Here is a 27,370-nt window from a genome sequence, read left to right as displayed (position 1 = left end):
TGTGGCTAGGACCTCCAATTCTATGTTGAGTAAAAGTGGCAAGAGAGCTCATCCTTGTCTTGTTCCTGATCTTACAAGAAATGATTTCAGTTTTTCACTGTTGAGTATGATATTAGCTGTGGTCCTATCATATATGGCCTTTATTATGTTGAGGTATGCTTCCTCTATACCTTTGTGGAAAGTTTTTATCATAGATGGATGTTGAATTTCATCAAAAGCTTTCTCTGCATCTATTGAGATGATCTTATGGTTTTTTACTCTTCAATTTGTTAATGTGGTATATTGTATTGATTTTTGTAGATATTGAACCATCCTTGCATCTCTGGGATAAATCCCACTTGATCATGGTGTATGACCTTTTACTGTATTGTTGGACTCAGTTTGCTAGTATTTGAGGATTTTTGCATCTATATTAACAGCGATACTGTTCTGTAATTTTATTTTTTTGTGATATCTTTGTCTGGTTTTAGTATCAGGTGGTTCTGGCCTTATAGAATGAGTTTAGAAGTGTTCTTTCTTTTGCAATTTTTTGGAATAATTTGAGAAGGGTAAGTGTTAACTCTTGTCTAAATGATTTCACAGAAATCAACCGTGAAGCCATCTGGTCCTGGACTTTTGTTTGTTGGGAGTTTTTAAATTACTGATCCAATTTCATTCCTGGTAATTGGTTTGTTCATATTTTCTATTTCTTCTTGGTTCTGTCTTGGGAGATTATACCTTTCTAGGAATTTGTCCATTTCTTCTAGGTTGTCATTTTATTGGCATATAGTTGTTCTTAGTAGTCTCTTAGGATCCTTTGTATTTCTATGCTGTTGGTTGTAACTTCTCTTTCATTTCTGATTTTATTGATTTGGGCCTTCTGTGTCATTTTCTTGATGAGTGGCTTAAAGTTTATCAGTTTTGTTTATCTTTTCAAAGAACCAACTTTTAGTTACATTGATCTTTTCTATTTATTAGTTTCTATTTCTCTTTTTTCTGCTTTGATCTTTATGATTTCTTAACTTTAACTTTTGGTTTTGTTTGTTCTTTTTCTAGTTACTTGAGGTGTAAGGTTAGGTTGTTTGATATTTTTCTTGTTTCCTTAGGTAGGCTTGTATCACTATAAACTTCCCTCTTAGAACTGGTTTTACTATGTCCGATAGACTTTGGATCATTGTGTTTTTGTTTTCATTTGTCTCCTGGAACTTTTTGATTTCTTCAGTGATTCATTGGTTTAGTAGCATATTGTTTACTCTCCACGTGTATGTATTTTTTGCAGTTTTCTTCTTATTGTTTTCTAGTCTCATAGTGTTTTGTGTTGTCAGAAAAGATGCTTGATATGCTTTCAATTTTGTTAAATTTACCAAAGTTTGTTTTGTAGCCTAGCATGTAATTATCCTGGAGAATGCTGCACGTGCACTTAAAGAATGTGTATTCTGCTGCTTTTGGGTGGAATGTTCTCTACATATCTTAAGTCATTCTGATCTAATGTGTCGTTTAAGACCAGTGTTTCCTTACTGATTTTTTAGGGGGGTCTGGATGATCTGTCCATTCATGTAAGTAGGGCGTTAAAAGACTCCTGCTATTATGTTACTGTCAATTTCTCCCTTGATGTCTGTTAATATTTGATTTATATATTGAGATGTTCTTGTGTTGGATACATATATACAGTTGTTATATATTCTTCTTGGGTTGATCTCTTCTATTGTCTTTCTTTGCCTCATGTAACAGTCTGTTTTAAAATTTATTTTGTCAAAGTATTGCTACACTGGCTTTATTTTTATTTTCATCTGCATGGGATACTTGTTTCCATCCTCTCACTTTCAGTCTGCATGTGTGTTTAGATCTGAAGTGAACCTCTTGAGGCAGTATAGATATGGATCTTGTTTTTTCATCTGTTCAGCCACTCTGTCTTTTGATTGGAGCATTTAGTTTTTTACATTTAAAATTATTGATAGATATGTACTTAGTGACATTTTGTTAATTGTTTTGGGCATGTTTTTATAGCTTTTTTTTCCCCTCTACCCTTTTGATTTGATAACTATCTTTAGTGTTATGTTTGGATTTCTTTATCTTTTTGTGTGTATCTATTATAGATTTTTGGTTTGTGGTTTCCATGGTATTTATATATAACAATCTATATGCATATGTAATTATTCTAAGTTGCTGATGTCTTAATCTTGAACACATTGTAACAATCCTGTTTCTTTACTCCCCTCCCCTTATGATTAGTTTTTACATCATATTTTATGACTGTTTGTTTTGTGTATCCCATAACTGCTTATTATGCATCTGTAGATGATTTTACTACTTTTGTCTTTTAACTTTTCCACTAGCTTTGTACGTAGTTGATTTACTACCTTTAATATATATTTGCCTTTACTGATGAACGTTTTCCTTTTGTAATTTTCCTGTTATTCTAGTTGTGGCCTTTTCTTTTCACTTTCACTTAGAGAAGTCCTTTTAACATTTCTTGTAAAGCTGGTTTGGTGGTGCTCAGGTCTTTAAGCTTTTGCTTATCTGTAACACTTTTTATCTCCAACAAATCTGAATGAAAGTCTTGCTGGGTAGAGTATTCTTGGTTGTAGATTTTTTCCTTTTATCACTGCAGATACATTGTGCTACTCCTTTCTGGCCTGTAGAGTTTCTACTGAAAAGTCAACTGATAGCCTTGTATGCAGCTTGTTGATTTTTCTTTCTGCTTTTGATATTCTCTCCTTTACCCTTAATTTTTGCCATATAATGTGTTTTGGTGTGATCCTCTTTGGGCTGTTGCTGTTTGAGATTCTATACACTTCTGAAATTTGGATGTCTGTTTCCTTTCCCAGGTTAGGGGGAAATTTTCAGCTATCATGTCTTCAAATATGTTCTCTGTCCCCCTCCCCCCACCTCTTCTCCTTCTGGGACCCTATCATGTGAATATTAGTATACTTGATGTTGTCCCAGAGGTCTCTTTAAACCGCTCTGATTTCTTTTTTATTCTTTTCTTTTCTGTTCAAATACAGTGATTTCCACTATTTTGTTGTACAGCTCTGTGATCTATTCCTCTGTATAATTTAATCAACTGTTGATTCTTCTAGTGTATTTTTCATTTTAGTTATTGTATTTTTCATCTGTTTGGTTCTTCTTTATATTTTCTAACTCTGTGTCAAAAAATTCCAATTTATCATCCTGTTTATCCATTCTTCTGTATTCTTTGATTGTCTTTACCATCATTACCTTGAACTGTTTCTCAGGTAGACTGCCTATCTCCACTTTGCTTGGTTCTTCTGGGGTTTTGTCTTGTTCCTTCATTTGGAACATGTTCCTCTGTCACCTCATTGTGTTTAATTTGCTGTTTTTATTTATGTGTATCTTGTAGGTTGGTTACATTTCCCAACCTTGGAGAAGTGGCGTTTTGTAGACTTCCAGTGTTTCCCAGCAGTGCACTTCCCTCTGGTCACCAGAGCTGTATGTTCTAGGGGTATTCTCCTGCGTGGGCTGTGTGGGTCCTTCTGTTGTGGTGAGCTGACTACTGTGGGTGGTCTAGTAAGTGTGACTGGCCCCTGGTCTGGTTGGTTGTCAGGCCCTGCCTTGTGTAGAGGCTGCTGGACACTGGTTGGCAGGACCAGGTCACTATGCAGCTGTCTGTGGAACCCTGGCAGGTCCCAGAGTTAGGCAAAGCTGGGTTCTGTGGTGGGTGGTTGTGACTCTGGATCTTCTCAGATCTAGTGTTGGCTTGCTGGAGGGTGGGGCCAGTTTCTGACATGGCTAGCTGTGGGTTACAGGGTGTCCCAAAGCTGGTGCTGGCTCACTGGTGAATGGGGCTGGATCCTGGGGTTCCTGGCTAAGGAGTTCACAGTATCTCAGAGCTTGTGTTGCCCCGCTGGTGGGCAGGGCTGGAGCCCTAGAGGTGCCAGTGCTTGTGCTGGCTCACTAGGGGTAGAGTGGGTCCCAGAGACTGCCTGCAGGGCTCTGGGGGTCCTGAAGCTGGTGTCAGACCACTGGTAAGTAGGGCTGGATCCTTGGGTTGTTGGGCGAAGGGCCAATCGTGTCCCACAATGGACCTGGCCTGCTGATGGGCAGAGCTGGAGCCCAGAGGGTGTCCCAGGGCTGGTGCTGGCCTGCTTGTGGGAGAAGCAGGGTCCTGAGGTCTCTGGCTGCAGTGCCCATGGGTCTCAGAGCTGGTATCAGACCACTGGTGGGAGGAGCTGTTTCATGACACAGATGGCTGCAGGATCCAGGGTGTCCCAAAGCTTGTGTCAGCCCACTGGGGAATGGGGCCTGATCATGTGGAGGCTGGCTAAGGGGCCCAGGGTATTTCAGACCTGGTGTTGGCCTGCTGGTGGGTAGACTGGTCCTGCCATGGCAGTATATAGATGGGTCTTGGTTTCTTTTTTTTTTTTTTTTTAATCCATTCAGCTACTCTGTCCTTTGATTGGACAGTTTAGTTTATTCATTTACACTTACAATAATCACTGATAGGTATGACTTTTGCCACTTTGTTAATTGTTTTCTCATTTTTATAGTTCCTCTGTATTCTTTTCTTCTCTTGTTCTCTTCCCTGTGGCTTGATGACCTTCGTTAATTTTATGTTTGAATTCCTTTCTCTTTTGTATGTATGTATCTATTATAGGTTTTTATTTTTTGGTTATTATGAGGTTCATATATAAACAACAACATATATATGTGACAGTCTATCTTAAGTTGATAGTTGCCTAAGTTTGAATGTATTCTACAAACTCTACCCCCCTCACCCATGTTTCATAATTTACATCTTTTTATTTTGTTGATCCCTCAACTAATTATTGTAGTTATGGTTGATTTTACTACTTTTGTTTTTTAACCTTCATACTAGCTCTATATAAGTAGTTGATCTACTGCATTTACTATATATTTGCCTTTACCAGTGAGATTTTTTCTTTCATGTATTTTCTTATTTGCAGTTAAGGCCTTTTCTCTTATGCTTAAATAAGTCCCTTCAACGCTTTTTGTAAAGCTTCTTTAGTGGTGATGAACTCCTTTAGCTTTTGCTCGTCTGGGAAACTCTCTCTTCTTCGATTCTGAAGGATAACCTGGCTGGGTAGAGTATTCTCAGTTGTAAGTTTTTTGCCTTTCAGCACTTTGGATATGTCATGCCACTCCCTTCTGGCCTGGAAAATTTATACTGAATAATCTGCTGATAGATTTGTGGGGTTTCCTTTGTACATAATAAATTGGTTTTTTCTCTTACTGCTTTTAGGATTTTCTCTTTATCCTTACATTATAATTAAAATGATAAATTTTATCTTGGCGTGGTTCTCTTTGGGTTCATCTTATTTTGAACTTTCTGGGCTTCCTGGAGCTGGATATTTGTTTTCTCCCAGATTAGTTAAGTTTTCTGCCATAATATCTTGTGGCTTTCTGATTTGTGCTTCTACTTCATCCAGTCTGCTGTTGAACCTCAAGTGCATTTTTCAGCTCAGTTATAACCAGTTTGGTACTTTCTTATATTTTGTATGTCTTTGAAGTTATCACTGTTCATCCATTCTTCTCCTGAGACCAGTCAGCACCTTTATGACCATTACTTTGAATCCTTTATTGGGTAGGTTCTTTATCTGCATTTTGTTAAGGTCTTTTTCTGGGGATTTGTCTTGTTCTTTGGAATATTTCCCTTTATCTGGTCATTTTGCCTGACTCTCTGTGTTTGTTTATGTGTATTAGCAGAGAGAGATACCTCTCCCAGTCTTGAAGATGTGTTCTTGTGTGCGAGATGATCTGTGGGGCCTGGAAGTGCAATATCCCCTGTCTTTGGAGCCTGGTGCTCGGGAGGGGGGGGCACCCCTCGTGCAGGCTGTGTGCCCTTGTGCCTGTGGTGGGGCTGCAGCAGCTGCATCGAGGGACCAGGGTGTGGTACACGCCCACCGGAGCTGGCTGGCTGGAGGGAGAGCGCCAGAAATGGTGCCTGCCAGCTCTGTCATCAGCAAGTTAGAAGGAGATTGCAAAATGGTACCCATCAGTGTTTTCCTTCCTGGAGAAAGTTACTGCTGGTCCCTGCCTTTCTGGCATCTGCTTTGGGATTAGTTACTGATTCTCCCTCACTTAGGGTCCTAGCACTTTCCACACTATTGCTTCTGCACTGGATCTCAGGGTAAGCGGGTCTGCACGTGAGCTCTTTGAGATCAGGCTCTCAGTTCCCACAGTTCTGTGGGTCCCCTGGACTCCATCCCTGTTGATTTGTAAAACCAGACATTTTGGGGGATCTTCTTTTGGTGTCAGACCCAGGGGCTGGGTGCCTGATGTGTAGCACAGTCTCTTCACTTCTTTAGGGAGAGTTTCATATTTTGGGGATCCCTACCAGACTGTGGTACACCGTGCTTGGGTGCAGTCCTGGGTGAGATTGAGTCTTTGCCTCTCTTACCAGTCTTGGTGCATCTCTATCTTTTGTTATGGAGCTACTGTTCATCTAGCTCTTGGGTCCTTTTCAGAGGACCATATGTAGCTGTAAACCTGTGTCCATGGGAGGAGGTCAGTTCAGGGTCTCCCTATACTGCCATCTTGAGCTCCTGATTTCCATGACACACTTTAAGAAAGATTTACCATTCCTGTGAGTTTTCTTCCTTCCTAAACTATAAACTTCTTCAGGCCAGAAACTACGTTTTATTCTTTTACGTGTCCCCACTGTACCTCTACCTGCTGGGTGCTTAGTAAACACAGGACAGAACAATGCAATGCTGACCTTGTATAAGAGAACAGGTACTTCCAAGTTATGGTAAAAGCTCTCAGGCACACTGAAAAATTACTTGCAGACACAAATCAAGCTGCCGGCACATGCATTAAAGCCAGGACACTAAGAACCATTGCGAGACAACACTATCTTAGCTTAGGAAATAAAGTTTACTTTAAAGTAATGCTGTTTTATTTATGTTAACATATTTTAGTTGACACAATGATGCAGAATAGACTTGCTACAAATTAGTGGAGCATTTCAGTGAAGTTCTTAATAAATTCCTAATTTCCGTGATTTGTCTAATTAGGCTAGGCTTGTGTTTAACACAACCCTCATTTCTTCATTATCAGGTTATAAAAAGTGTTTATGCTGTGCTGCAGCCTATGTGTGTGTGTTTCTACCTGGCCTCAGAGTCTCCAGGAGCACCTCTTGGTTCTTCCTGTTCCCCCTCATATTAAGAACAAATCCCTGCCATTTATCAAGGGTACGTGCTCGTGGGGGTTGTGGAAATATTACTGGCACTGCTGCTGTAACCACTCCCCCCAGTCCTGCCACTAATGGGAGCTAGCGTTTGACAGGCACTCTTCCTTTGCACTGTATTCTAAGCAGTATATGTGTGTTGTCCCACTTAAGCCTCATAAGAATCCTATTACTTACATTATTACTCCTGGTTCAGTGGAGGTTCAGAGAGGTTAAGTGCCTTGCTAAGATCACACAGCTTGGAAGAGTGGGGAATAGGCTTCTTTCCCTTCAGGCTACATTCAATGAACTGAAAAGTAATCAGAGCCTACTGGTAGGAAAAAGACATTCCCCCAGGGTGAGAGCACCAGCTAAACATGACCCTCTTGTTTGTGAATCAGACCTAGAGGATGGGGGTGGAGTGGGAGGAGAAGTCCAGGAGGGTCATCAACTGAGAGTTACCTGTGTGGTTCAGGTAGAAGATAGTGCAGGTGCCAGAATTAGGATCAAAGGTAAAACTCTGAAGTGTTACCCACACAGTAATGACAAGGCACACATGTGTACTGGAGTGGAGGAAATGTGGCAAAATTTAAAATTCTCCTGGGTAGATCCAGCGTACCTATTTATACGTCTGCATGAATATCTTTAGACTAGTCACAATATGGAGACTCCAAGGAATTGCCCCTGTGTCTCTTTAGAACATAGTAAAGTATATGTGTGTGATTTCCAAAATTTCTACAAAGAATACTTATTAGAAAAAAGATAGTTATTACATTAAAAACTTGTAAAGAGAACCATTTTCTTCTCAAAGCAATTGAAACAGTGTAGCACCAGATAGGGTCTTTTCCCAGCTATTTTACCAGGCACTGGCACACACACCGCACGTGGCTTTCAGATTCTATAATGTTTAGCCCTATACAGTCAGCATATTTGATTCTCTGGCAGTCAGCCTCTGCATTGGAAGAGAAGGTACAAATTAGGACTGTTAAGATTCCATTCAAAGATTCTTCTATGGACCATGATAAGCGTTTGCGATAGGAGCTTTCCATACTCCATACAGGTTTTTTTTTTACTTAGAAACTTGTGTTAAGGTAGAGAATTATGCTACAAAACACAACTGTGTAAATACTTCTTGAAAGTGCCTTAAGTTGTGTGTATGTGTGTTTTAAAACTGGAATTTTCAGTATCATACCACAGGAGGAAAGATGTGAGGTAAATACTCAACATGATTTACAAAAAATTGGACAGAAGTTGGGAGCCAGTGAACTGCTTTGACACTAACTAGATTCTCAGTTGTTAACAATCTCATGCGGTTCTCGTGAATCACGCTGCGTCTGGCCTCATATCACCCGAACAGATGAAGGGGACTGCTCCTCCTCTCCCGGCACGACACGTGTGGGCTTTGCCCCATCTTGATGAGTTCACAGACTCCTTTCCTTGAGCCCCCATCTTTAAGCCCACAGCAGAGTGGCTATTGGATTCAGTGTGCCCTGGCGAGTTCCTTACCATTTCCTCGGTCTTTTTCAAATGTGTTCATCATCCCTCCTCAGTGATGTTTAAGTCTTGTCAAGGGTAGGCCTAGGTGGTCCTTTGTTCCTTCTCTCATAGCACAGTGTTTGTGGCTTTTACTGCATGAGGTTAAAACACCTCGATGGTTGACATTTTATCTGTTCATCACTCAAGAACCAGTATGTGGTCTGGCACCCAGGAAGAAATCAATAAATATTTTGTTGATTAGTAATTCCTAAAGCCAATTCCTGCATCTTTTGAGTTTGATGACTGTTTCTGATTATGAGTGGGAAAGGGTTCTGATTGGCGTGGGGAGATAGCAAACTCCCTTTGGCCACATATTGATTCAATCACAACTGCCTTCTTTTGAATTTGCATTCTAAATGTTAACACTATTGGCAAGTATATAGGACTATATAAAAATTTAAAGAAGGTATACTGAAATACAATAAATGTGAAAAGTTATAACAACTTTATAGCAAAATCATATTTCTTGTAGCTTAAGTTCCCCAGTTTCTGGGTTCTGCGTAATATTCTAACAGTGTCCCATGAGGGTGCTCTACCCAAATGATTGAATGAGGAACTGAAAAGACTTATCAGACGTTTAGTGTCACAGACTCATGAGCTGAATCAATACTGAAATTTCTACCTATGTTTTTTATGGCTCCACATTTTGTAAAACTCTGGGACATATTGAACATGTGAACAGGGATCTCAGTCACAGTGGTAGGACAAGGTGTGGGATAGGACTGTGCTAAAGGGTTCAGTTTGGAGGGTGGATCTCCTGTCCTTTTCCTCATTTCTTTCTGGCTGCTTTTCCTTTTTTCCTATGAGGTACTCCCCAGGGAATAGAGAAATAAGTGGACAAAAAGCAAGTATGAAAATGGGATTTATGACTTTCTATACCTAAAGCTCATAGCTCTTTCCTTTAATGCTATAATGACCCGTCTCTTTTTTTCTCTTTAAGTCCTGCTCAATGATGTTCCATTTCTCACTTTGCTATCTTTCTCTCATCAGTTGCACATGACCTATTGAGAGGGAAGACTCTTCAGACCTTGTTTGCCTCTCAGCAGAGAGCCTGGCTGTGTCTCACCAAGGGCTCTTTTCTCTGTCCTTAGTTTTTTTGTTTGTTTGTTTGTTTTATGTGGATAGACCTTGTCCAGATGATTCTTTCATGTATTTTCCCCAACTTGGAATATCCACCTATCTGTTCTCCATCACTGTAGTGTTTTGTTTTGTTTTTTTAACTTACTTAATGTAAGTACTGGGAATTGAACCCAGGACCTCATACATGCTAAGCACGCGCTCTAGCACTGAGCTGTACCCTCCCCCTCCATCACAGTAGTTTTGTCTTGTCTAGAATGTCATGTAAGTACAGTCTCTCAGTATAATGCCTTTGAGATTCATCCATGTTCAATAGTGTGTGTCAGTAGTTCCTTTTTATTGCTGAGTAGTATTACATTTATGAATATATCACAGTTTACTTATCCATTCACCTATTGAAGGAAATGTCATTTCCAGTTTTTGATGATTAGAGCAGCTGTAAACAAACATACACATGTTTGTGTGAATATAAATTTTCATTTTTCTAAAAATTTTTTCTATAAATTTTTAGATTTCTGTAATTCTATAAATTTTCCTATAAATACTGAGGGGTAGAATCATATAGTAAATGTGTGTTTAATGTTACAAGAAACTGCTGAACTCTTCTCCAGAATGGCTATATCATTTTGCATTCCTACCAGAAACATATGAAAGTTCCAATTACTTTCGATCCTTGGCAGCACTTAATAGTGTCAGTATTTTTGAGCTTTTCTAATAGCTGTTTGGTATCTCATTTTGGTTTTAATTTTCTTTTCCTTAATGGATAGTGATGCTAAACATCATCTCATGTGCTTATGTGCCATCTGCATATCCTTTTTGGTGAAGTGTCTGTTGCCATCTTTGGAAATGAAAAAATTGGATTTTTTCTTACTATTTAGTTTCAAGAGTTCCCCATGTATTTTGGATCCAGGTCTTTTATCATATATGTGAATTGCAGGTATTTTCTCCTGCTCTGGCTGGTCTTTTGTTTTTCTTGTATGTTTTATAGAGAAAAAGTTTTCACTGATGACACCAGTTTAATTTTTTTCTTTGATGGATTATACATTTGGTGTCATATATAAGAACTTAGTCTAACCCCAGGCCATACAGATTTTCTTCAAAGTTATTTAAAAAAGTTTTCTAGTTTTACATTTAAATCTGTGATCCATTTTGAGTCGTGTGTGTGTGTGTGTGTGTGTGTGTGTGTGTGTGTGTGTGTGTAAAGTATGATGTTTAGGTTGAGGTTCTTTTTTTTTTTTTTTTGGCTCAAGGGTGTCCAGTTGTCCCAACATCATTTGTCAAAAAGCCTATCCTTTCTCAATTAAATTGTCTGTATACATTTGTCAAGAATCAACTGGCCATACTTGAAACTTTTAATGGATTCTCTATTCTGTTCCATGGATCTATTCCTTCACCAGCACCACACTGTTTTGATTACTGTAGCTTTAGTGTAAATCTTAAATTGAGTAGTTTGAGTTTTCTAACTTTATTATTTTTCAAAATTGTATCTGTTCTAGTTCCTTTGCCTTTTCACATAAATTTTAGATTCAGCTTGCTGATTTCTACAAAAAAAAAATCCTACTATGGTTTTGATTTTAATTGCATTGAATCTGTAGGTTTAGGGAGAATTGATGCTTCAATTACACTTGACCCTTGAGCAGTGTGGGGGTTAGGGGTATTAACCCTCTGTGCAGTAAGAAATCTGCATATAACTTTATAGTCGGTCCTCTATCCACAGTGCTACATCTGTGGATTCAACCATCCATGGATCGTGCAGTACTGCATATGTATTGATTTAAAAATAATCCATGTGTAAATGGAGCTGCACAGTCCCATCCCTTGTTCAAGGGTCAGCTGTATATTGAACTTCCCAATTCATAAATATGGTGTATTTCTCTATTTATTTAGGTTGTCTTTGATTTATTTCATCAAGGACAGTGTCTGTTTTCATCAGTGTGTTTAGATCATCTATACTCAATATTATTTTTGATATGTTTATATTTAGGCCTACCATCTTATTTTAGTCTCTTGTCTCTTTTTCACTCTTCTGTTGCCCCTTTCCTGCCTTTTTTTTGGGTTATTTGAATATTTGTTAGCATTTCATTTAAATGTATCTGTTGTTACTGATCTTAGGGGGAAATCTCTAAGTCTTTCACCATTATGATGTTAGCTATGGTTTTTCATAATGATCTTTTTTTTTTTTTTTTTTTTTGGATTGAAGAAGTTTCCTTCCATTGCTAGTTTGTGGATTTTATGTATAGTTGTTTTTTCTTGTGATGGCCTTTATCTGGTTTTGGTATCAAGGTATGGTTTCTAATTTTTGTGGAAGTGTTTGTGAAGGATTGGTGTTAATTCTTCTTTAAACATTTAGTAGAATTCACTAGTTAAGCCATATGGGCCTGGGCTGTTCTTTGTGGGACATTTTTGGTTGCTAGTTCAGTCTCCTTACTTATCATAGACCTGTTCAGATTTGCTGTTTTATCTTGTCACATCAGTATTAGTAGTTTCTTTCCAAAAACTTGTCTGTTTCATGTAGGTTATCTAATTTGTTGGCAGCATTTCTTGTACAGTAGGTCTCCTGGAAATGAATTCTCTTAGTTTTCAACCTCTGAAAATGTCATGCACCTTCATTTCTAAAGGATGTTTATAGAATTCTGAGTTGACAGTTCTTTGCTTTCAGCACTTTATAAATACTGTTTCACTTCTTTCTCACCTCCCTGGTTTCTTTGGGAAAGTCACTCAAATCATTGTTCCCTATATGTTACATGTTTCCTCTGGTTATTTCTAAGATTTTTTTTCTTTAGTTTTTAGCAGTTTGATTATGATATGTCTGGGTATGGATTTCTTTGAGTTTATCTTGTTTGGAGTTTGCCGAGTTTCTTAAACTGTCGGTTTAGGTCTTTTGCCACATATAGGAAGTTTGCAGCCAGTATTTCTTCAAATATTTTTTTCTCAAATAGCACTCTTTCTTCTCTTCTTCTAGGACTCTGATGGCATGAATATTAGACATTTTGGTATGTTCCTGCATGTCTCTGAGACTCTTAATTCTTTGTTCATCTAGTGATATTTAAAATACACTTATTGTATTTTTCAGTTCTAAAATTTTAATTTGGTTCTTTGTCTTTTTTTGAGGTGGAGCTGAGATTTTCTATCATTCCATTATTTTCAACAGTGTTCACCCTTTCTTCCTGGAGCATGCTTATAATAGCTACTTTAAATTGTTTGATTCCAGTACCTATGTTATCTTGAGGTTAGTGTCTTTTAATTGTCCTTTTCCTTACAAGTTGAGAGTTACCTGGTTTTTTATATGCTGAGTAATTTCAAGTTGTATTCTGGACATTTGGATATTATGTTATGCTTTTCTGGGTCTTGTTTATATCTTACGGAGACTGTTTATTTTTTCTTTTGTAAGCAGACAATTGATCTGTTGCAGGTTTTGATCTGGATTTCATGGGCTGTGTTTCTAACATCAGTTCAGTTTTCAAAGCCTTTTTGGTGTCATTTGAATTTCTCCTGTGTGTGTAATCCATTATCTTTTCCAGAGTGCAAATCTCAAAGCTGTTGGCATGCTGTTTAGGATGAGATACACAATAAACAGCTCTGAGGTGAGCCTAAATGTTAGTATGTCTCTTTGTGGTAAATTCCCTTAAGTTGCCTTCTCTCTGCAATCTCTCTGACAATTTCTGGTTCCCTGAGGCCCTCTTTTGCTTCTGCCCCCTGCCAGAAATACAGGACTGTGGTTCTCCTTTTCTGCTGTGTACTTTCTGTGACTGTCCAAAGATCAGCAGCAGAAGGCTGGCAAGAAAAAGAAGCAATGGGCATTTATCCTCTTGTTTGTGGAACTACAATTTCTCTTCTTGGAGAAAGTCATTCCCCCTTTTCTGAGTTCTTTGTGCCTACTCACTTCTGCTTCTGTTCTGTGGCTCTGTGGGATTGCCTGGAGCTGAGGTAGGAGAGATCAGAAAAAAGCAAAACCGATACAGGGGTTTTCTTTGAACATTAGGAGTTACTATTTTTTTGCTCCTTAGGCTAGAAAGTGAGGGTTTCTTTTCCAACTTCATTCTGTCCATAATAATTAGTGAGCACTTCTGGGTGCTGGGCCTTTGAATCCAGCCTGGGTGATACCAGTGGGAACAAAAACAGTAACTGAAAATTGACTACTGGTTTGGTGGTCCTCTGTGTTCTAGTTTTCTTCCTCAATCTACTGGCTACCATTTACTTTGCAGAGTCCTCAGATGTCCCATGTTTTCTGTCCAGCTTTTATATTTACATGCAGTTAAAGAGATAAGGTGGGTGTTCTTAGTCCATCTTGCCTGCAACCAGAGCTGCCATATTAGTCTTAACATCACTGCCTATAAAACAAATCCTGAGTAGGGTGGGATTTACCAGGCCTGATTTTTCTGAGACCCTAGGATGTGTTCATAATGTGTATCATGAGATTCTCACAGAATCCTTATGATTAAATAAGCTTACTTTTCTTTAATTTAAAGGAAGGGTTAGCATACTGTTTCTGTAAAGGGCCAAATGGTAAATCTTTGTATCCTTCCAGCCATACAGTCTCTGTCACAAGTTCTTAACTTGGCTATTGTTGTGTAAAAGCAGTGATAAGCAATACATAAGCTAATACATAAGATGGCTGTGTTCCAGTACAACTTTGAAATTTAAATTACTTATTCTTTTCATGTGTCAAGAAATATTCTTTGTTTTTTACTACCATTTCATAGATGATTAGCCAGATTCAGCCCATGGCCAAAGTTTTCAATGCCTGACTTTTGTCATGGATGGCTGTCTGACCCTAACCAACAACCTTTCTTGATCATAAGGGTTGTGTTTCTCCATAACAAGTAAAAAATAGGCAGGAAAACAACAGGGGTTACAGAAATCTTACAGAGGTGTTCATAGATATAACCTGTAAGTCAAAGAAGCATTTCAGTCCTTTTCTGTGTTTCTTAGATTGTGTAGCGACTGAAGGCCTTTTACATGTTTAATCTCAGTTTACCCCCATACTACTCTAAGGCAAACGCTTTCATCCTCATTTTATGGGTGAAGGGGCTGAGGCACGGAGAGGATTACTAGCATGGGCCACGTCATGCCTAAACTGGGGTTTGCACCCAGGCCAGTCCAGTGCCAGAGCTGCTGCTCTTTACATTCTAGGGCAGTGCTCATCTCCTCTCTCCGTTTTGACTTGTGTCCTTACAAAGAGACCTTGTTGATGGCCAAGTCATCAGAAGAGCTGGTACTCAAGACCTCTGTGTTCTGGTCCAGACTAGCTCGTGTATTATTGTTTGAATCTGGGAAGTCTCTTTTTTTTCTCTGGTCCTAGTTTCTCTGCCTATAAAATAGGAAATTGGACCAGCCAGTGTCTGTTTTTGTGTCGTTGTGGGTTTTGTGTGGTTTATGTTGTGGATTTTTGCAGCAAACTTCATGCACAGTGACCCTGGGAAGAGGTAGTGGTGTACTTTGTCCCTGGAGGGCTAGAGAAAGTTGTAGGGAGCAAGCCTGACTGTTGACTTAGAGCTCTGTAGCTATAAAGAAAAACAGCTTAAATACATTACATCTTTTTTATCTTCAGTTTTTCACAGTATACTCCTAGATTACATTTTGCTTGATTTAGTGTTAGCCACAGAAGTTCATGCCATTTTCTTTGAATTGTTATTAGTGGAAGTCAGCAGGTGCTTAAGAAACTGTGGGTCTTGATGAAGTAGTGGTATACCTTGTTTGAAATCTATTCTGCAAATAGTGAAGCATTTCTTAAAGACTTTATGAGATAATATGAAAATGTTCATTGCTTTCTGTTCATTCCAGTATTTTAAAAAGTTACTTTCACATCATGTCTTAATTATGTAGTTGATTTACTGTTCTTTTGAACATGATGGAAAAGGAACATGTAAACAGTCGTAAAAAAACAGAGGTGAGAAATGAAGTCACATCTGCGTGCTGCTTTGTGCTAGCAATTTTTGTACATACTGTTGTACGAAGAAGTCCCAGTTTACCATGATGAGTAAGACTTGGTCTCTACCATTAAGGGGAATTTAGAGTTTAATAGGTTTAATTGTTCTCAGCTGGCATTACTCTCCTTCAGTATTTGGAAATGTATGGGGCAGTTGTAATCGTCACAAATACTGAGAGTGTTATTGGACTTCAGTGTGTGGGATTGCATTATAATGAAGAGTTGGCCCACCACCCAAGTCTCTTGTAGAGCCTCTCTTGAGAAACACTGGGTTAAGCGAAATAATAGTAATGATAATAAACACTTGCATGTTGAGCACATCCAGTATGTTCTGAGAGCTCTACAAATATAGGTCTGTATTCTCTGATCTGCAGCTCTAAATTAAAAAAATCTCTAAAATTGAATTGGATATTTTTTATGAACCCATTTGGTATTAAAACGTGACCTGAATTGGTGTGAGACTTTTTTTTTTTTGGCTGAATATGTTTTTTCTTAAACAGCTTTATTGAGGTATAGTTTACATACAATGTAATTTACCTACTTTAAGTATATAGTGCAGTGATTTATCAGTAAATTTTTAGAGTTGTATTACTATTACCACAATCCAGTTTTATAACATTTTCTTTATCTCAAATTCTCTTTAGCCTGTGTGAGACTATAATAAAGTTTTTTTCCCTTTTAGTGTCAATTTTCAGATATTCCACTGAAGAAACAAAAAGTATTTGGTTTTAGGGTGGTACTCTGGATCCTTCTGGACCCTAGGTATTCATTTTTGGAAATCTGAAAAATTCTGAATTCTAAAACCTTCCTGGGCCCAGAAGTTTCTGATAAGGGATTGTGAACCGTATGAACACATCCAGTCCTCAGAATAACCCCGTGATGTAGATACCATTATTGTTCCTCATTTACAGTTGTGGAGACTGAGGCACAGAGGGTAAGACCACTCACTTTAGGCTGTAGATTATGCTGTACACAGAAATTGACACATTGTAACTATACGTCAATTAAAAAAATATATATAATGCTGTTATGTGAATGGTAAAGCCACATTTAGAACCTAGGTATGGTCATACCACTTTGCCTTACCCCTGCTTCATTTATCCAAGACTGAAATGAATGCTGCTGGGAGTCCAGAATAGAAAACCAAGAAAATAGCATGACAGCTGGGCCTGTAATAGTATATGCCTGCTTAGAGATGGAGGAAATCATGTTCTTCTTCTGTTTTTATTTGAGTTGATACTAAAGAATATTTTAAAGTTCAACTAAACATACCATGAAAACCAGCAGACCCACAGTCCCCATTCACTAAATCGTCATTATCTTCACTCCTCTGTGTATCCCTCCCCCTCCCCTTCTCTCCCCACACAGAGGGGACCACTATCCAGAATTTCATGTCTAACTTCTTTACTATTTTTCTCTTTCTGGCTTACTTCACTTAGAATGATGATCTCTAGGTCCATCTATGTTGCTGCAAATGGCATTGTTTTATTCTTTTTATGGCTGAGTAGTATTCCATTGTATAAATATACCACAACTTCTGCATCTAGTCATCTGTCGAAGGACATTTAAGTTGCTTCCATGTCTTGGCTATTGTATATAGTGCTGCTGTGAACATTGGAGTGCATGTATCTTTTCGAATTAGAGTTCCCTCTGGATATATACCCAGGAGTGGGACCATATGGTAAGTCTATTTTTAGTTTTTTGAGGAATCTCCATACTGTTTTCCATAATGGCTGCACCAAACTACATTGCCACCAGCAGTGTAGGAGAGTTCCCTTTTATCCACACCCTCTCCAGCATTTATCATTCATAGATTTCTGAATGATGGCCATTCTGACTGCTATGAGGTGATATGTCATTATACTTTTGATTTGCATTTCTCTGATAGTGATATTGAGCATTTTTTCATGTGCCTATTGGCCATTTGTATGTGTTCACTGGAGAATTGCTTGTTTAGGTCTTCTGCCCATATTTGGATTAAGTTGTTTGTTTTTTTGTTATTAAATTATATGAGCTGTTTATATATTCTGTGAAATTAAGCCTTTGTTAGTCACATCATTTGCAAATATTTTCTCCCATTACATAGGTTGTCATTTTGTTTTGCTTATGGTTTCCTTTGCTGTGCAAAAGCTTGTAAGTTTAATTAGGTCCCATTTGTTTATTTTTGCTCTTATTTCTATTGCCTGGGTATACTGACCTATGAGAACATTGCTAAGATTTATGTCAGAGAATTTTTTCCCTATGTTTTCTTCTAGGAGATTTATCGTGCCTTGTCTTACATCTTCTTTACTTTTCTTGGTAGTTATACCACATGTTTTAATCCCTTCTATCTTTAGTTGTGCACATTTTTGAAGTTCATACAAATGGAATTATATGGAGTACATTCTTCTCTAACTTGCAGTTTTCTCTCAATTACAGTTTTGAAATTTATCTGCAGTTCATTTGTTTTCATTGCTGTACAGGAGACTATATTGTCATCTATTTATACGTTTTCTGATAATCAACGTTTGTGATGTTTCCTTTCTTTTCATAACTTAAATGGTGCTATGGTGCATAGTCTTCTGAATTTCTCTTGGTGCACCAGGGCAAAGAATTACCTCAGAGTGGAGTTACAAGATGCGTGTGCATGTTCAACTTTACTGATGATGGATATTTGCTTTCCAAAGGGTTACATAAGTTTATGCTCTCCTCTAAGGATGTACAAGTGTTGGATTTGCTTTCATATTCTTATCACTTGATATCACACTTCGTACTTTTTTAAATCTAATGAGTCCGAAATGGTATTTCATTGAGGTTTTAATGTGTATTTCTCTGATGACTAATGAGGTTAAGCATCTTTTTCATAGCCGTTTAGTTTTTCTCTTTTCTGAAGTGTCTGTCTAGCCCTGTGCCCATTTTTCTGGTGGACTGCCTTTGTCTTATTCATTCACTGATGTCCTTTATATGTTCTGCATACTAGTCCTTTGTCAATTCTATGCTATACAAATATTCTTCCCAGTTAGTAGCTTGTCCTTTTGTTCTCTTTGTGGTGTCTTTTGATGAACAGAGTTACTAATTTTAATGTAACTAATCAAGTCATCTTTTCCTTCATGAATTTTTTCCCCCTTAGTTTATTTAACAATTGCTTATGGAGCCCTTGGTATGTGCCAGACATTTTTCTAAGCACTTTCTGTAAATTGAAAAACAAGGTATCACATCTTAGGAATTAAGTTGCCTTATTTACCAAGTAAGATATAAGGACACTCAGTTGGTCTTAATGGCTGATGTACAGTTTGGTACTTATGTCATTTTGATTCTATTGAGGAAATTGAGCTAGAATGCTTTTAGTCTCCACTGGGAATACTTCTGCTTCCCAAATGTTCCATCAGAGTAATAGAAAATGCAGTGTGTATTATATATATTCAGGCACACACTGCTCTTTCCTGTGACCCTTCTGTCTGTAGAAAGTATCATTTATGCCATAAATATCAGTTAACTTTCAGATAACACCAGTGCTCCGAGTCATAGCCTTTCCCAACCTGGTTGGCCGAAGTGAAGCATGATTGGGCTTTGTGAAAATTATGATTACTGTTTCTTTATGATGGAGAGTCTGATAATTCCTAGACAATGGGGAGCCATTACCTTAAGTAAAACTTGACAATCTGGAGTCTTTCCAGCCTGAAGACCACAGCAAGTTCTTATCATGGACCAAAGAAATACATCATCTCCCAGTGCTACTACCACTTCATCTCTTACATCTCCTTTTCAGTCCACTCCAGCCCAAGTTAGTCTTCAGAATAGGCCCTCCTCCTTCTGCCTGGAATGTGCTTCCCCAGATGTATTTTGGTTCAGTCCTAATCACCCAGGTCTCTGCTCTTAAGTCATCTTCCCAGATATGTCGTCCCTGACCAACCTCTAAAACAGCTTCCATGCTACATCTTGCTTGCCTTTCTGTTGGAAACTTCAGCTCTCTGGATAGCTCTTTCTATGAGTATTTCTTTCATTACACACTAAGCTCCTTGAAGCAAGGTTCTGGTTTAAGTTTTTTCTTCTGTCATCCCTGCTGTCTTCCTGCAGGGACGTAGGACTGAACCCTGAATGCTGCTCTGCTCACGGTAGACTCTCTTGCTGTCTGGGAGGATGCAGGTAGTAGTTGTCTTCCAAGGAGGAGAGCAGTAAATTAGGCAACACTGTCATTTCTTACACAAACTTCTGGCCGAAGTAGCATTTTCACTCTGAATTCCTGTAAGTACTTTTCTTTCTTCTTCTTTTTTAAAATTGAAGTACAGTTGGTTTACAGTGTTGTGTTAGTTTCTGGTGTACAGCATAGTGATTCAGTTATACATATATATACTCTTTTTTATATTCTTTTTCATTGTAGGTTATTACAAATTATTGAATATAATTCCCTGTGCTATACAGTAGGACTTTGTTGTTTGTCATTCTGTATATAGTAGTTTGTCTCTGCTAATCCCAAACTCCCAATTTATCCCTCCCCTCTTCCCCTTTAGTAACCATAAGTTTGTTTCTATGTCTGTGAGTCTGTTTTTGTTTTGTAAATAAGTTCATTTGTGTTACTTTTTAAAGATTCTACATGTAAGTGATATATATTTGTCTTTATCTGTCTGACTTACTTGCTTAGTATGATAATCTCCAGGTCCATCCACATTGCTGCAAATGGCATTATTTTATTCTTTTTCATGGCTGAGTAGTATTTCAGTGTGTGTGTGTGTGTGTGTGTGTGTGTGTGTAAGATTGCTGGATCATATGGTAACTCTCTTTCTAGTTTTTAATGAATCTCCATATTGTTTTCTATAGTGGCTGCACCAAATTCTTTATGTACTTTTCTTGAGTCTCGTGTAAGAAAATTCGATTGACTATAATCTTGATGAGAGAGGGGCTGGTCTGTTTTGTTCACAGTAGAATCTCCAGTTCCTAGTGCAGTGCCTGACTCATGGTACCCACAAAAAAATGTTTACCAGTAACACATGGCTGAATCTGACTTTGGTGTATGTGAAATTCATTATTGTTATTGATGTCAAAAATTATACTTTAAAATTACAAGAATGACACTCTCCTTACAGGATCTGTAAGGAACAATAGTTTCTCATTGTCAAAGAGCCTTTGTTGCTCACGTGACCTTTGGTGTTAGGCAAAAAGTATGACAGACATGTACCCAATTCTGTATAGCTGGTGTATTCATAGATGTTCAGACCTCAGAGTCTCTTCTGAGCACTTTACTGTTTTTACTTCATTTAGTGGTGCCCTTATAACTTTAAAGAATTCATACACCTTCCAGAATACTTATGTTCCTACTCCTTCCTCATCAGAGAGTTGAAGCCTCAAGTGTTTGTCAACTTTAATAGTAGAACAGCCAGTTATTTTACCAGCAAAAGCCAGCTTATTAAGGAATAGCTAGAGGAATTTTGATACTGGATATGCAAACTGTGGTGGACTACAGACAATTCTCAAAGAAGGAGAACTTTCTTTTGTGGGGAAAAGAAGAGAGTTGAGAGGGGCTGTAATAACCAAGGAGTCCATTGGAGGAAGCTGGGAGTCCAAAGTATGGAGACTTCTCATTGGTTAGGCTACTACAGTCTCTGGGCTTTTGTTGGGCAGAGTTTTCTTCCTGCAGGATAGTAAGGTGGGAGACACCTTCCTGTTGGAGTAATTGATGATGCATGGCTGGTCCTGAGAGCTCACTCTGTAGTCCTGTCTTGACTTTAATTTTAGCTGAGGTTTTAGCTGAGAGATTACTGAGGAATGAGAACCTATATTCTAGGATTAATGTAAGAGATCAAGGGAAGATAATCCAGCCACTGATAGAAAACTCTGTATTTAAAAAAATAAACCAATTGTCTATAGTTTAAAGCATCCTCACTAATAAGCATTTTCTTAGGAAGAAAAGTATACCATGTCTGGTATGTATTTTGCCTGGGTGTGGCTATATGGTGCTGAGACAGGAGCAAGGGCCAAAGCTTTTGCCAGTTTTTCCAGGCAGGATTGTATCAGGAATTCCTTGAGAATGAGGAGTTCTAGTTTATGGGTTTCTTTCTGACTGGAAGGAGCATGGGCCTGGGCAGAGCACTCGGCTAGGCGTCAGAAGGCCTAGTCTTGTGACCATAAGTAAGGCATTTAACTTAATTAAGCCTCAGTGTCCTCACTTAACACAGACAGAGACATCATGGGGTTGATGTTTGGATCAAGTGAGAGAATGTGATTCTTTGTGGACGATGAATTTCTGTGAAAATAAGATGGTGAGGTAGTCTTGCATATGTGCTTGGCAAGACCCCAAACTTGGATAACTGCAACTGTTTATCCTTTTATGTCCCTGCACCAGTGCAGCTAAGAATGGTTGCAGATGTCATCTAGCTGTGTTGGTTGGTAATCTTCAAAATGATCACTAACTCAAATGAGAACTTCATGCCATTGGCATTTATACTATGTTTAATCAAGACCATTCTCTCTCTCTCATTTCTTGACACCAATTTCATACATTCTCCTCTCTCCTTAAAACTCCAGAACCTCCTTCCCATCCTTGTTCTCTGCTGATGGCCTTATTTCCTGTTCCCTGAGAAAGTTGAAGCCATCAGTAGAGAAATTCTGAGTTCCTGCCACCACATCCACCCATCTGTCTGCCTTTCTGTCCACAGGTGCTGCTGCCACGTCCCTGTTACCCAAGCAAGCCCTTGGCCTAGGCCCGCCACCTCACTTGATCTCCAGATTGCATCCTGCCTCACCAGTTCAATACAGGCATGACAGTTCTCTGGCTTTGTTGTGCATACTGCATCTTTCCTGTCAGTGCACAAACATGCTGTTATTATTTCTCCCATTTAGGTACAGACCCTCTCTTGAACCCTTTTCAGCCACTAGCTGCAAATCCATTTTTCTCTTTAGGTAAACTTTTCAAATTTTCTATGTTCTCTGTTGCATTCTTCTCTCCTCACATTACTCTTTGAACTCATCTAATCATGTGTTTGCTACCACCGCTCCACTATAACTGCTCTCATCAAGGTGACTGCTGATCGTCTCGTGGCAAAATCCACTGGTTTGTTTTCAGCTCTTTCTGTACTCGAAGTACTTGCAGCTGAAGCACTTGCAACACCCTCCTCCTTGATACACTGTCTTCTCACTTGCCACATGCTGTGGTTTTTCCCCACCTTACCTGCTGCTCCCTTTCGGTCTCTTTTGCTGATTCTCCCTGATCTCTTCCTGCTGGAGTGCTTGGGACGCAGGCAGCAGACCACTTCCTCTTCCCATCAGCGTTCCTGTCCTTAGTGGTCTTACCCAGTTTGTTGTTTTAAGTATATTCAGAGGCCAAGATCCCAGGGACTTCCGGCTCAGGCCTCACTCCTACACTCCAGGCTTGTGTATCCACCCTGTCCCTGGAAAGGCCTGTCTCATCCTGCTCACCCCGCATGTTCTCCTCTGAAGCACTTGTGGCCACTGACAGGCTGTCGCTGTGCTGCCTGATTGGTGGTTGTCATCTCTGCCCTGCACCAGAATGGAGGCTCCACAGGGGAGGTTTCTCTTCATCTGTAGCCGCTGCACCTAGACAAGTGATGTGTTAAAATGCAGTTCTCAGTCACTGTCACCACGCCCTGTCTCAGCTCTCCCTACATCCGACGGTGCTCCAGCCCTTTGTCGATAGGGCTGGTCTTGGAAATCTCTTAATAAATCCATTTTGGCAAAATGGTATCTTTATTTCTGTAGAATGCTGTTTAATATCAGACATTTTTAGTATGCAGTATGAGGTACATTCTTTATGATTAATTGAGGGGGGCCATTTGGAGTAGTAGAAAGATCTTGACTTAAGAGCCAAATACTTCTGAGTTTAAATTCTTGCTGTGCCACTAAATAGCTACAGAGCCTTAGTCAAAACATAGCAACCCTAGGCCTCAGTTTTCTCTCATTTGTGAAATGAAATATTTGTTTCAGAGAGCTGTTGTGAGAGATTGTGCTGAGGATGTAGACTGCATCTGGCATAATTTTTGGCACATGATACATCTTCAGTAATGATGACTGTTAGGATTACTGTCCTTGGTTGTATAGACGATCTGTAAGATTGCTCACAATTTAAAAATTTTGAAATAAAAATTTTGCGATTTTTCAATGTTGGCAGTTGGTCTTTGGTTGAAAACATGACTGTTTAATACAACATTGTTTCTGTGGTAAAAATTAGATTTGATTTACATTGTTTCAACTTACAGAGTCTTTTTCAGGAATTTATTCTGCTGCAGAGTTCAAGGACTGCCTTTCAGTAAAATTTACTTAACCAGAGTGCTTAGGAATGGAATGTTCTGGAGGGATTGAATCTCCTAATTAATGAAAAGAACTCATTTTGTGGGGGAAGTTATTTCTAAAATGCCTTTATATGTACACTGAGCATAATTCCCAAGTGTACACCGTGTGCTCAGTCACTACTTGGTTACTTGTCTTTAGCCTGGAAATACTTACCTGAGCTTCTGTAGTGATTACTCTGAGCTGTAAGCTATAGGAAGTGCCATTGATGCTAATAAATATGAACTCAGTATAGATACTTACTTTAAGTATTACTTAAAATACTTTTAAGCCACATTCATGATAATTATTGATTGGTAGTACCCACTTGGAGGAGGAGGATTACAAATGGCCCCAGCTCAAAGGGAGCTGAGCAGGAAAGTCAAGACAGTGCGTGTGAACACACATATCTGCGTGTGTCCATGCACATGTGGACTCACGTGGTTAAATGACAATGCGAGTGCAAAATGCTGAGTGCAGAATACAGTCCAGTATGTATCACTGGACAGTGTGTGGTAAGTGCCAAATGAGCAGGATAAATTTAAGTACTGTGATTTCAAAGAAGGAGTAATTAGCAGAGGCTAAAAATGGGCAGAGAAAGCTTCCTGGAAAAAGTGAGATTGGAGCTGGGCATTTGGCTGAGTCAGAGCATGTCTCTGTGTGATGAAGTTTATGAGGCTGGTCCAGCCAGGAACAGGAGGATGGTTGTCCAGCCAGTCCATACCCACGTCTGGAAGGATGGCCTGGCAATCACCTTACAGCTCCGGCTGTGAACACAGCACATCTTCCCTAAGTCATGTCCTTGTTTGCCACTTGTGATTTTGATTATTGTGACTTCAGATCAAGACTGGTGGGGGGAGGCAGGGTTCTTAAGCTGGAAGGGCAAGGGAGGGAGTTTAGGACCAGGTTTGTTGTGAGGAGTTATTTGAACCATTGGTTTCCTGTGTGTGTCTGACTCTTCCTTTGGATATGGGTCCGTGAGGGCAACCTTTGGCTGTGTGTTTCTCTCTGGTGATGTGATGGGTGATTGTGGGGGAGAAGAGAAGGAGATTTAGTCTTCAGACAGAAAGAAACATGGCACCATTCATAAATACATTCCCCCATCCACTGAAAGCTAAACACATAGATTATACCATGTGGCAGGGATGGGATGAGGGCAGTGGGGCAGCCAGAGAGTTGTTTTATATTGATTCACTTGCTCAACTGTCTGGATTATTTACTGGGAAACCGTGGCTGTCAGTGGTTGTTTATACTAGCTGGAAGGGGAGAGTGTGGCCAAGAGCCTACAGTCTTACACAGGCATTTGTGTGAGTTGTAGGGGGCTTTCTGTTGGCAGAGAGGCTAGGATGGAGTTGGGGGCTGGAAAAGGAGGGGCCGTGAATGTCACAAGGTGACAACCACACTTCTCCGGAGGAACCACAGGTGAAAGATGCCTGTTTAGGTTAAATATGAACCCTAAATAGAAAAGTAACCTTGTCTTTTTAGGACCTTCTCAATTCAAGTGCCTCTCTGTATAAGACAGTGATCTTTATTGCAAAGGCTTACTTATGAAAAGGCATGAACCGTGTCACAGTGATGGTGAATCCCAGGCAGTTCAGCTCTGATGGGGCACTGCTGACCTGGCCCTTGGCTGCCTGGCACCTACTCTCTAAATAGGTGCTGGGGAACTTCTGACCCTGAGTGACTGGGACTCATAAAACTCCTTGGATGTGCTTTAGACATCACTCTGGCTTTACAGTTGAGAGAGCTGCTACTCAGCCTGTGGACTGATTTCTTTGAGGTCTCCAAGGTGGTTTTGCCTGTCTGTCAGTTGGTCTCTCCCTCTTCATATGCTGTCTATTTGCTGTTGAGTCCCAAATTTATGTATCTACCCATGACCTATTGATCATCTCGACTTGTATTTCAAAGACATCTCAAACTCAGCACATCCAAAATGGAACCCAGGTTTCCCCACAGCCTTCCTGTCCTAGCAGATGGCATCCCATCCATCTAGGTGCTGGGACACTGAGTCTCAGGATCTCCTGGACCCCTTCTTATCCCACATGTGCCATCAGAATCATTGCCGATCCTGTTCTTTCTGCCTCTGATTTGTCCTTATTCTGTCCACATCTCTTCCTCTCTGCTACTACCTCCCTAATCTAACCCACCATCATCTTTTGCACCTCCCAGTCTCTGCTCCACACAATGGCCAGATGGCCTCGTAAGCACAGATCTGAGTGTGATACCCATCCATCTAAACACCATTTTATAGATCCTTCTTAGATGAGTTGGATGGGTTTCATATTGGGGTCCCAAGGCTCTGTGTGATCCCTGCCTCCTCTCCTACATCCCTATCTACTCTCTTCTTTGCCTATCTATGATGCTTCAGCCAATCAACATCCTTTTAGTTTCTTTAAAATAGTAAGTTCTGATGGCCACAGAACTTTCACACACGTTCCTTCCACCTGGAAACTCCTTTTTTGTCCGTTAGTTCCTGGCTTAAATGTCACCTCTTTTAGGCCTTAGATAATTCCTCTACCTAAAAAGTTCTCCCATATTTTCTCTGTCATTGTACCCGGCTTATTTTCTTAATAGCATTATCTATAGTTGTTTGTTATTTGGTTATTTCCTATACTGATTGCTGTCAGGGAAAGGCCTGTGTTCACCCTTGTGAATCCCCCTTTGTCTCCAAATCATGTGCTGTTACTCTGCCTTTCCTTCACTCCGGCCACATTTAACTCCTTACTGTTCTTCAAACATGCCGCTCTTGCTTCTGCCCTAGGGCCTTTGCACTTGCTGAGTCACTTGCTCAGAAATTTTTATTTTTAAGCCCAGATATTGGCTGCCTTGTTTTCCTTATATTTTTACTCAAAGTTACCTTTTTGGTGAGACCTTATCTGGCTCCTGTGTCTAAAATTGCACCTACCCTGACAGTCCATGCTGCCCTTCTCTGCTTTATTTTTCTTCCTTGTGTTTATCACTGTCTACCATGTCACACATTTTACTTATCTTATTTATTGTCTGTCTCCCCCATGAGAGTGAAAAGTGAGAGTTTCTATTCTTTTACTGCTGTATGCTCAGTATCTGAAACAGTTCTGGGCACGTGGGCACTCTATGAATGTTTGTTGAATGAGGGAGCAATTGCATGAATAATGTATGCTCAGCAAGTGGCGCATATTGACCGTTCTATACACTTTCTTATTGTGGTAAAATATACGCAAAGTATACCATTTTAACCATTTTTATGTGTGCAGTTCAGTGGCATTAAGTACAGTCTCACTGTTGTGCAACCATCACTGCCATCTGCTCTGTACTCTTTTCTGAAATGAAAGAATCCAAGAATAAGTGAGGAACTGAGTAAATGAAAAGCAGGTTTACAGTAACGGTGCTGTAATGTGGGGCCTCATGTTCTTCGCACTGCAGCGTGCAGGCCAGGAGGGCTGCAGGTGAGAGGATGTGTCTCA

The 27,370-nt window shown here is 39.5% G+C and overlaps 1 protein-coding gene across 4 annotated transcripts in view; it reads left to right on the top strand.

The window, feature by feature from the left end:
* CACNA1D (calcium voltage-gated channel subunit alpha1 D) overlaps window positions 1–27,370 on the top strand; it is a 296,376-nt gene that overhangs the window by 59,728 nt on the left and 209,278 nt on the right. The gene's annotated exons all lie outside the window — the stretch shown is intronic.

This window comes from Camelus dromedarius, chromosome 17, assembly GCF_036321535.1.
Source record: "Camelus dromedarius isolate mCamDro1 chromosome 17, mCamDro1.pat, whole genome shotgun sequence".
NCBI lineage: Eukaryota > Metazoa > Chordata > Mammalia > Artiodactyla > Camelidae > Camelus > Camelus dromedarius.
The sequence above is the reverse complement of the archived record's forward strand: the minus strand, read 5'-3'. Positions and strand labels throughout refer to the sequence as shown.